Here is a 12,246-nt window from a genome sequence, read left to right as displayed (position 1 = left end):
ATATACTAAGGAGATCATACGAAATGTGAGGTCGGGGCGGACTTATACCACATGTTATGGTCGCACCTCGCAGACAGAAGCAAAACAGTGCCACAAATGCTAGGGGCTACTCAGTGCAATGAATACGGAGCAGTGGGAGACCACTTTGCTGAACCCCAACCCAGAAGTGCTACTTTGGGTTGGCTGAATGGCTGAGGCCAATACCAGAATCCAAGAGCTCCTTGGCAGATGGCTGAGGAAAAAAAAGGGGGGGGGGAAACTCTTCCCTAGCCCCACTGCTTTATTCATGTTAGCTTCCCAAGGGCCAGCAGCCACTCTGAGGTGTTCGGATTTTTTCAGCTCCTCGTTGGGCCTTCTCGGCAGCTTTCGTAACCGGTCGTCTGCTTGCCTCGGCAGCTTTTGTAACCGGTCGTCTGCTTGCCTTGGCTTGCTTGATTCCACCAGCCGACAGAGCAGACGATAATTTGTATAAATAATGCGCGCCAATCTACCCTGTGAAGGTGGTAGGAAAGCGAAGCTGTACACGACACCCACAACGATTACCCATGCGACGTCACTTGAATTCACACACGTGGTTCTACAAAGAGTGAAACCAGAGACAATTGAAATGCACTTAACCACACCCATTTTACTTCTAAGAGATACTCTTTGCTAATGTTAAATCAATGCATGATTCATGAACGGTGGTTGGTTGGGTTGTATTGGTGACACACATTAGTGGAAACTCTTCATAAAATTAAAGCTCAAACCCATTGTTAGACGATCTCACTTCTCCTCTGTCTCTGCTGCCACAGACGGGAGCAATGAGATTGGCGGCAGAAATGGAGAAGTGGAATGCCATTCGTTGGTGTGAGGTTCCTCTAGTTTATACTAACTCCTAGCGCATGCACAATGCACACATGGCTGCTACATATGTCGTGGGCGAAGCGCACCGTGGTGCAAGAGGTCGTGTGATACTATCACGTGGCATTCAGCGAGAACGCAGGGGGTAATCCCGCAGATTGACTGGGTGACGCAGATGGGCTGGGTGAGTGCACTGTCTATCTCCCCCGTCTCTGTGGGGGCTCGTAGCTCAATCGGTAAGACAACGGGCTCCCGCTCCGTTTCTCTATTCGTTTCAGGTTCAATTCCTGGTGGTGCCAGTAACTTTTTATTTCTTGGTGGGAGTTTTCTGTTGACCCCAACGATCATGACAGAACCGTTTGGGGGTAGAAGTAAAAAGCTTCGCTTTAAAACCATAAGAAAGCATTTGTGCTCTCCGCAGTGTTTCAACGTGGTCTGAAAGGTTTTGAGTTGGTAACAAACAAAATATAAAACACTTAACTGAGGTGAATGTGTGTTGCGGTAGCCGTTGAAAACTCGCGCAACTGGGATTTCATGCTTGCGCAACAGAAAAAATGGGTGCAAATGTACTTTATAAAGGACTGCTACACCGGTACATGGCAGCTCACAAGAAAATGGGGCATTATTTGCCGTTCCCTGTAATCATTAACGAATGATGCGGGTGTGCAAAACGGTAGTTTCAGAGCTTGGAGGGGAAGTACTCCTGAACGTCGAAAACGTGCGCACTCGCAGACGATGCAGTACCGTCGATTTTACCGTTGGCTACAGCACCCCAGCTACTCAGTACCAGCAGTGCCAAAAAGGAAGCGTCCGCTGCTGGGACAGCGCCCTGAAATACAAGGAAAGTAGCTGAGCTGCCGGAATGGATTAAACTAGCAGCGAGTACGCTGATGTTTCTTCGTCGTAAATGACGTTGCACAGCTCGGGTAGTAAGTTCACACACGAATCAGAGGATGAGAAGTGATGTCGTAGAAGTGGTTGGCGGTGCCCAATGTTCAGAGGAGCTTCTGCGTGGGTCTAAATGCACTTAGGACGCCTGCACTCCCGCATCTGTTTTAACAGTGCAGTAAATCACAGTTAAAATCACGTGTGAACTCGCACGATGAGCTCGCACAAACAATGTTTTAAATGGATGCCGCTGCTGCTTGCGAACAACCTTGCTTCGGACAGTCGTTGATGAAGCGAGTAAAGTCTAGGATGCTGTGAAGTTTGGAGTACTGCCACCAGATGACCTTTCAATTGAAGGTCTACGCGCAGTGCCACCAACTTTACTTGACAGCTTTTTGAGGCGGTAGGTCCACACCTAAAAGTATATCTTACACCGTGCCCTGTGCACACATTGAGTAAAGAGGCATAGACAGGTGACTGCCGGTACCACCTAAGTATAACCGGCAAGCAGTGATGAGTTCCACAGGATTTTCATGTGCAAGAGCTTCAATTCTGTATTTGTCTTCTTGCACGAGCCAGAGGTAAGATCCGCGGCGTGGCTATCATGGTGCTGGAGTGAACTGTCTCTTACCTTTTTCCAGAGTACATGCGCCACTCGCACAAGAACATATTGCCACGAAGCCAAAGATGACAAGTTGTCTTCAAGGAAAACAGGTTTATTGGAGCGAACTTGTGCTCCCCTAACAAATCGAAGAATACACAGGCGGCGAAGCAGCAGTCAGCAAAGTGACGTGCGCAAGCGATCGTCGGCGAGTCGAATGCTGCGGGGTCTGCTCTGCTGGAATTTATCTTTGGGCGCGCGTGTTTCTTGAACCGTCGATTTCATCCAGAACACTGTAGATCAAAGCAGATTATTCTAGGCTGTTGACGTTAGTTCGTAACGCTCGTCCTATCGAAAGAGATACCTAGTAGTACGGCATAAAAATACAGAATGTAACACGGGCTTCATTTGGCACACCGATAACACTGCCCAGTGCAGCCAGTTGGCAACAACAAAACATAAACAAACCCAGTGCATGGTTCGCGGCATTATTAAAAAATGCTGCGGCTTAGCTCAGCTAACCTTGGATATGCAAAGCAAAAGCTTGGCTCAGTCTGGTTGAGTCTTGGCTTCGCTTGGTTAACCTTTGACGTAGCTGTATTGCCGACCACGGCTCAACGCCGTTCGGTCCCGTGCAACATTCGCAGGAGGAGGCCCACCTCGCTTTCATTCGCGGCGAACGCGGTGTTCCTCTTTGCCGGGCACAAGATGAGTCACGTAGCCCGAGACGACCCAGCGGCGCATGCATGGGAGGCGGCGGGGTCGGTCGGCTGCCGATCAGCTGAGCACCCACAACCGCTTGCCGCTCAGCTAAGCAGAACGACTGAAAACGGGGCCTTGTGCGCAGTGCCGGAACGGGGCCCGGCGAATCATGCGATGCGCTTCGAGGGGTGTGTCTGAGGTCAAAAGGTGAATTTGCACATCTGCGACGAAACCGCTGGACGAAAGTAGTAACGCTTTGCTTTTAAAAAATCCCCAGCTGCTGGCGATGCTTGCAGCTCGCAACTGGAAGTGTTTATCCGCATCTTTTCATCCTGCACACAAGAAGGGATCGCCTCTTACATATAGGCTGTATTGCAAGCTACGTGGTCACGCTAGTCAAGTACACGCTCGGCGGCCGAATCAACCCCGCATACACCTGATGACCAGCGCTGGCTTGGATGACCGGTATCTCCTGGTGTCCAGGCCTGAGAAAGCACAGTCGACCCATGGTCTTCTGGGCTGAGTGAGGGACCAAGCTCCCACATCACCAGGCTCAAAATAAAGTTTTTTGACCACCACAGCAGCAGGTGTAAATGCCATATCTGGAACCCATTCTGGGAGCAATTTGAGTCCACTGTCCACAACAATCCGACGCTTACCGACAGCGACAAGTTCTCGCGTACCTCAGGTCATCGCTTGTAGGAACCGCATCGGCTGCCATCGCAGGCCTTACCGCAACGTCTCGATGTTACAAAGACGCAAGAGACATACTTGTCGACAGATTTGCGAAGTTGGACCTGATCGTGCAAGATCACATCGAGAACCTTATTGATCTACAGCCCGTCCGCTCATCGGAGAAGGATGAGAAACGATGACTGTGGTCGGACGTGTTCTGTCTGTGATGTGATGTAAATGCAGTTCTTTTCCCCTTACCGAAGGCGTTGTAGTCGCGACAATATCCTCAACAGCAGATCGACAGCAGGCCAATTTTAGATAATATTAAGGAGCTAAAGACGTACCTTGCTAGGCGAAAGTAAAAGATCGTATTTACGGTGGTACGCGACTGATTGTGTGGCCCACATCGGCCTAGTCGTGGGAAACTGTAAATTTTGCGTTGATTCACCAACCATCAAGACGCGTAGTGCTGACGTTACTCAGACCAATCAATAATGAATAAGAAGACTTCATGCGGCAGGTACTTCTAGGCGTCTTGCAAATGCGTTCAATGTGCGGCACGTAACTCGTCGAGCTTTTCACGTACGAATGTGCACCTTGCTGCAATGGCATGATTCCCATCTCATGAAATCTTCAAGCTATGTGTGTATGAAGCGGCCCGTACGTCGTGTCCTGCCCCTGTTGTCGGATCCTGAGCCCGTGGTTCTAGCATATGCTGGCGGATGCCTGTTAAGGAATTTCTGCTACAGTTAAACCTGGATATAACGAAGTTGACAAAATTCCGCAAGTTATCGTTACATGCAGGTTTCGAGTTAAGGCTCACATGAATGAAGCGAAACCAAAATCAGTGACACTGAACTTACCGTTGAAGGATTTATTGGACAGCAAAAACTGCGTGATTTGCGCCTGCTGCGTTCCTACGAGCTTAGTCACTACACGACATTCCGAAGAAGCAATGTCACCCCCATATTTACAAACGTAACTTGATTACCACTTTCGCCTTTTGACACTTATCGGGGCCTTACAGCGTTTCAAACCTATGATGAAAGGGCGCTTTTTCGCGAACTTCGTGCTCTTTTCCGCACTAAAAATTGACACGTGCTAGCTGGGGTGCTGTACCGGGCGAAGACAGCATCTAAAATTGCGAGCTTATCTTGAAAATGCATAACTTTTCGCTATCAGGCAGCAGTGCTCATCACCGACGAACCGAAACCACATAGCAGTGGAGTCGTGCGACTACACGCCGACAAACAGGCCTAGCGCCTAACCAGCACCGCGCTCACACATGAAAATACATGGTAGTTTGAGGTGCGGGTGGAATTCGCTGAAATGGTACATTTCTCCAGCCGATTTTTCAGAAAAAAATTGCTGTGGTTAGCTTTGGTTAATCCTCGTTGATAGCGAAAGCTTCACTAGGCTAGGCCCATTTTCAAGGTGTGGTCGAGGTGGGGTTTCGCAATGATATACAGATATGTTTACACTGTGCACTACGAATACACTGCATATTCATCATTTTTTTCGCCTCACGGCGTTTAAGCCTCGCCCCTGTACGAGCGACCACAGCTGGATGTTCGCGACTTCCTCCATCGCACACGGCTCTGCGCCGCACGTGGCCTCCTGGCCTTCCTTTGTGGATCGCGCTTATATCTGCGAGGGCGGCCTCCTCGACTTCCTCCGCCAGGTAGTGACACGGGTTCCGCGCACGTCTCCGTTCCCTCCTCGCCTTTATCTTCCATTCCGCCTAGAGCAGCGTCCCCGCCATCGGGACGCTGCTCCGTGCCGGGTGCTCCGACAGATGCCGACACGGGTCCTGCGTACGTCTCCGTTCCGTCCTCATGGGTTGCAAGCAGGGCTAGTTGGAAAGACATATTAGATGCGACCGCATCTCATTCACCCGCCTTGTCCCTGCATCCGGCGTCGTCGGCGTTGTCGTCGGCGTCCGCCCCTCCCCCATTCTCCGCCGCGCCAGCTGCGCTCTCCGCCGCTCACCCCCTCTCCTCTCCGATAGCGAACACTCTCTCGCGAGGGGCATTCGATTGGATTGGCTTGGATTAAATTGGATTGGATTTGGATTGGATTAAAGTGGATTGTGTTGGGTTGTGTTGCGTCATATCCGTGGCAGACGCACTGTCGCCGGCGCGTCCTCTCACCGTTATGCGCGCTATAAAACGCGGTGCCTGCGCCGCTCCGCTCCATCGTTCCAGCGCCGTTGCTCCGCTGTCCAACGCTGCAACGTGAACCCCCTATGCGTCGCATCTACACAGGGGTTCCCGCGAGGGGAGGTGGTAGTTTTTTCTTGGATGAAACCAGCGTGAGGACGCGGGTTCGATTCCCGGCCGGTGCAGCCGCTTTTCTGATGGAGGCGAAAAGCAAAAACGCCCGTGTGTACAAAGATCCCCAGGTGGTCAAAATTAGTACGTAGCCCTCCACTACGGCGCGCCTCATCGAATGCGTTGCGTCAGTGCGTTAAACACTACAATCAAATCAAAATCAGCGTGAACGTAAACAAAGACAAAGGAAGTGGAACACAAGTTATATCAACGTGGGTATGCGAGAGCATGAATTGTCATTGAAGGCCCCTATCATCGCATCTTTCTTCACATCCCAGCAAACCATAAAACACCTTGTTGATGTCCATTTAATGTAACTTCCTTGATATCCAATGTGTAGAGGATATCGGTGAACGCCCACGTTATGTCCACAGGATATTCAGGCAATGTCCATATTGCCTGAATAGACATCCACAAATACTTTCGTCTGGATATCCACAGGATGTCATTAAAATTCATGGAAACTTTCTGTGGACATTTCAGAGATATCCGGACGACATCATATAATGTCCATTTGATGCCATGTTGAGGCATTCTCAGGACCTTATATTATTATATAACTATTTATATATTATTATTAGTGACATGAAACCATCTGCAATTTTTATTGCAAAGAAAAATGGTATTTATTTCACAATCATTTCAAGATTCACCAGATGAATTTTGCTGGAAGTCCAAGACCTAGAAAATATTAAAAAAAACATCACCAGTTAAACGCTTGTTAAATAGCTATTATTGAAACAGATGCTTACACCATATATCTGCCCATTGAAAGAGTGACAGGTTAAAAAAAATTGCAATCAACCGGGCGGGTCAAATACTTTACATACAAATACACCATCAGCAGGCGTGCATATATGAATCGTTTCTTAACTGTACAGCTAAAATGAGACAAGAGAAAAAACACAGCAAAGATCTCAGCTTTTGCTGATTTTGAATAAAAAAAAATTGGGCCCATCTCCCCGCGAGGGGGACTCGAGTAAATGCGTCGCATAGGGGGTGGGTGTATTACGTTAACGTTTAGTGTTTGGGGAGTTGGTGGTAGTGAACGCGTTGTATCAGCAGCTTCTTGACGTAGTTTGAATGAGTCAAGGATATAAGGCGCGTTCGTAGCATTTGATTCTGTGCCGGTTTTGTGGCGCAGTGGGAAGAGCACCATGTACCTCGCGTTCCGCCCACAGGTAGTGAATGCGTTGTATCAGCAGCTTCTTGACGTAGTTTGAATGAGTCAGGGATATAAGGCGCGTTCGTAGCCTTTGATTCTGTGTCGGCTTTGTGGCGCAGTGGGAAGAGCACCATGTACCTTGCGTTCCGTCCGCAGGGTCGTGGGATCGAAACCAGGCGCCGATAGCTATCATTTTTTTTATAGTGTAGGGGGAGGGGTACGGACCTGCGCCTCGCCGGCTGGCTGCGGACAACGCCGAGGGACGACGGGTGACAGTGCGAGTTAAAGAAATGCTCTGCATTTAAAACAGTGCCAAATAAACTATGTGATTCAACATGAAGCCGTGAAAACTTGAGCAAAGAATAAATTTTAAATGTAATAAACCCACAAAAGATTTTAAATTAAAGTTATCATGAAGTTAAGCAGCTGGCCACTCCCAGGCAAGGCCACCCAAGGGCTGTCTACGCACGAGATGCTCTCACCGGACTGACCAGGACTAATTACGGTTTTAAATTGAATGCGGACAAACGTTGTTGACTCTGCTGTAAATACCTGTACATAGTTTTTGTTGCGCATAACGCACGTCAGTCATTGTCATCATAACGCGCTTCGCTCTAGGGGGGGGGGGGGGGGGGACCCTGTAGTGGCGGCAACACCATCTGCATTTAGCCCCACTATCATCATCCGCATCCTCCCACAATCATCATCAGCGGTGCCTGGTCAGGGCAGCAGTTCCACGCGACACAGGAGATCGAACACGGCTGCGCTCTAGGGGCGGTCGTATGCCATCGCCGCTCTACAGTTCCGGCCGGGGCTTGCACACCAACAATAAATGAAGGAGAGCCACAGCATCACCGAGTCCACGGCTCCCTTTCCTACACGTCCATCCCTGCTCTAGGACGTCGGTTTCAGGGCCGATGTACGTACCATGTCCGTCCGTCGGACGTCCGGATTTAGCCCTTCCGTACGACCAGTCGGGCGTCAGAAATTGGATGTATTTCGGACGTTCAGTAAAAATTCCCAGAATAGCATAACGAGCAGCTTATATTCCTACAATAAATACTACACCGCAAAGGCAGGCATACATGAACACAGTGAACTTGCTACACATGCTTCGTTAGCGGTTCTCAATTATATATCCTTCCCCAAAGAGGTTATTCATTGTTGGAGTCGGTGAGGTGCTTCAAGAAAGTAAAAAAAATTAGGCTTAATTTTAGAAATATGCAGGTGGAGCTTGCAATATACAAGTCAGGGTGTTGATGTACAAAATCTTTTTAATTGAAAAGTATCTTTTTTGGTTTTTTTGCTTTTATATTCAATTTAAGCCATTTTTTTATGGTTCGTAGTAACCTTGTACGTCCACTGGCGGATGTGTTTGGACTTTTACATCCGTTTCTAGATGTCCACTGTACGTCCAAACATGGACGTACAGTGGCCGTCCGAACTGGGCATTGGATGTTCGGCTGTATTTCGGACGTCCCGCGGACGTCCATGGTTGCTTGTGATAGGCCATGGATGGAGCACCTTTATGGACTCGCTATTATCAGTAAACAGGATGAAGCTTGCCTCTTCCGCGAGCACCAGGTACAGCGCATTCTACATACCTTCCCAACATCGTCAAGCGCCTAGATAGCCGCTTGGGTTCAGTGAAGGCGGCAGCGGTGGCTGGAGCCGTTGTTGATATATATGCTTGCTGATGGGAGGCAGCACATTTGCCGCTCATTGCTGGAGGGCAGTTCTTTCTCTGGCGCGTGCAATTCAATCTCCAAAACCACTTTTTACGGAGCAGTCGCTGTGCACTGAACTGAGGCTAGTTGCATTACCACGCATCATGGAAAACCACTGGGACACGCCCGGAGTGAAGGCCCGCGTAGGCGACCTGTTCCCTCAGCGTCTGCGTTGGCTCCCATCGCTGGGGGCCCGTAAGTTGGCACCGCTTTTGGAAGTTATCTGCTAGACGGTTGTGAGAAATGACGGTGTTCCGTAGGAACACTCTGCCAACGTTTCTCACCTGCTGCACGGTCTCTCGTGAACCGGTCACCAAAGACTCGGCCTTGAGTAAACGCGTGAGGTCCTGCTTGCGAAGAGTGACGCTGGAACCTTTGCCAGACAAGTCAGTGCGAGAGGCACTGGGAGCTTTGGGCAGGATGCGCAGTCGAGAATACACCGTGAGAATACACCGGAGCAACTTGACGTCATCTCTTTCTGAAGACAGAAGCAGCACCGTTCCAGTTCAGAGAGACCATACCATGTCAAAAAATTAGCAGTGGCTTAGCTCGGCTATGCCAGGATGTACGTAGCGAGAGCTAAGGTTGAGCTGGTTATTTTTAGCTTTCCTGGTTGTCTAGGATTAGCTTGATTATCATGCTTACTGCTGCTTCAATGACACGCACGGTATACGCATTATGTGACACATGTATATTTATCAAGTGGCTCCGGCGCAGCGTCACAAATCGCACCAGAGCTGAGCTGGTTCTACAGGCGTACGCCGGTGTTGCTGCGACGCACGAGCCATCGGTTCCACACCCGGCCACCCTTCGCATGATCATCAAGTGGACCGGGCCGCCACGTGCCGAACGGAGGTCGGCGAAGACGCTGGGCGCGTGGGGTGTGTGAGAGACGCCGGGCAGCGAACAAGGTTCTGTGTGCCGGGCAGGGGCGTAGCCAGGAATTTTTTTCGGGGGGGGGGGGGGGGGGGGGGGGGGGCGGTCGACCAAACGATGGGAGGGGGAAATATGTAGGCAAGGCTTCTTGCGCGTTGTTTTTGAAATGAAGCTTGAAATAAATGATCCTTAAACATGCGATTTGTGTATGCTGAACGCTAATAGTAAATCCTACCTAATTAGCTTAGATGATGATGATGATGATGATGATGATGATGACCTAAATTCCCGTTCGCCGGTCTATGGATAGGCCACGGGTGATTCGTCGTCCATAGAGCAGGCGGTTATGCGGGCACGCGCTCGTGAGCGTGATCATGAGTGTGCTCGTGAGTAGTGCGCAGTCCCCGAAGTTCGTCAAGCGGAAGTGGAGGCCAACACTGGCTGTTTACTATCTAGATTCGCGTGTTTTAGATTTTCTTTTAGAAAAGGGAATCAAAAGTTTTCATATCAGCTATGAAGTACAGTCGAGCACGATTTGAAGGTTATCGCGAGCATCGAGCGGCCAAGCGTGCTACCTGCCTACGGTTGCGTTTCAGAACCATGGAAATCAACATTTCGCACTCTTCTCTCCCTTGTTGGCTGTTCTATGCTACAACAATGGCCCGCACGACTCACTTGCCACCCTTTAGGTGTTATCAAGCACAGATTTGGTTGCCTTTTATCTCCGCTGACGATAAAGAAACTGGCATGGACGATTTCCTAAAGCTGGTGTTCTGTCTGCTTCATTTGAAAGAGTAGCTTTACCGCGATAGCCTTCGAATCGCACGGGACTATACGTGCGGCACATTCGTATATTATGGCGGTGAAGCTAGCAAACGTGCGTCTTCGTCCTTAATAAGTAATCGCCTTTTTGTTATTTTTTGTGCTAATTTTTGTGCTAGTAACATGAATAGTAAACTTACGCTTAGCCGAAAACCTATTGTACTGCTGTTAAATGTTGAGCTTGTTGCACGTTTCTTAAATTTAATTCTATTTCTAGCCGTTAAATCGAACAGACATGGCTTCAGAAAAATTCCGGTTCAGAAAATACGCAATGCTGATTCTAACCAAGAGGGAGGTCAAGGAAACAATGGAATAGTGACAAAAAGACAAAGCTCTGCAATAAAGAGAATTGTGCAGTTTTGTTGACGCGGAGGAAATACAAGATGGGCAGAGCAATGCTTTTCATACAGCAGAAATTATGCAACCGCAATAGTCAATGAAATGCGACACCGGTAGAAAAATAAACACATCGAGGATTGATAGTTGACTGAACAAAATACACTGACATGCTCTGTCATGTTATTACACTCTGTACCAGTGTAAAGGCAAGGAATGACACGCTAAAGTCCAGAACACATGTATGCCTATATGAGGCTTTTCCGGCTGCTCCGCCATTTCCCGGCCATGCTGTTCCGCCAGCGAAACAGCGGGACTGCCTCGATCAGCTCGCGGCAAGTTCTCGGCGCAGCTCGGTGTATCCGGCGCGAAATGCAGCCGGGCTGTATATGTTGCGTTGTACAGCATCTGGAGCGGGCATAGGGATCAGACGTTGACGTATCCCTTGAACAAGAATGTTCTTAAAACTCCAGGTCCGGCACTTGCAGGCGACTTCAGGCGCTTCTTCCGCACCCCAGCCTAGCACAAAACATTTCGGGAAGGGGAAGGGGCACGGGCCCGGCGTTCCCCCAACCCCCCAACCCCCCTTCCCCCCGGCTACGCCCCTGGTGCCGGGTGACATCACTGCTCCTCGCACATACGCAGCACGGCTCTCCAGGAGCCACACGAAACTGCTCAACGACGGCCAGTGCAGCTCACGCTACAAAATTCACGGAGGATCACTCCAAGGTGATGACCTGTAGCGACAGCAGTTGACGTACAGTTGGGAGTCGGTCTGGATTCCACGATCGCCAGCATTTTGTCGTTTTGCGAACTAAGCGCGTTCCACCTTGGGCAAGAAATCAAACAAATGTACAATGAAGGCGTACATTTACCCAGCCCTCGTTCGTGATAGCTGTGACGTCATCGTGATGTGTGCGGGACTGGTGCGTGTGGCCTTTTCATTGGGCCAGGAAAGTCACGTGACCGCTCTGACTTTATATGTACCGTTTACAGGAGCATTTAGGCACGCATAAACCAGATTGCACTAGCGCCGCGGCCGCCATATTGGCCTTTAGCGCACGTGAGTTTCGGTTTCCGCCGTAGACTGCCATGGTCTACTGAGAAATGCGGCGTTCGTAAAATATGAAAAGAGCCATGATTTAATACTGTTGACGAAATCGAAGCTGATGTAGGTCGCCACGACATGGAAGAGAACGTTAGCGGAGACGCTCCAGTGAACGGTAACATGTGAATGCCATGGCGCGCAGCCACCTCTGTAACGTAACTCAATCATTCATT

Source organism: Haemaphysalis longicornis, unplaced genomic scaffold, assembly GCF_048455015.1.
Source record: "Haemaphysalis longicornis isolate Haplotype H1 unplaced genomic scaffold, Haemaphysalis longicornis Haplotype H1 scaffold_5, whole genome shotgun sequence".
Lineage (NCBI taxonomy): Eukaryota > Metazoa > Arthropoda > Arachnida > Ixodida > Ixodidae > Haemaphysalis > Haemaphysalis longicornis.
This window is presented reverse-complemented; position numbering follows the sequence as displayed.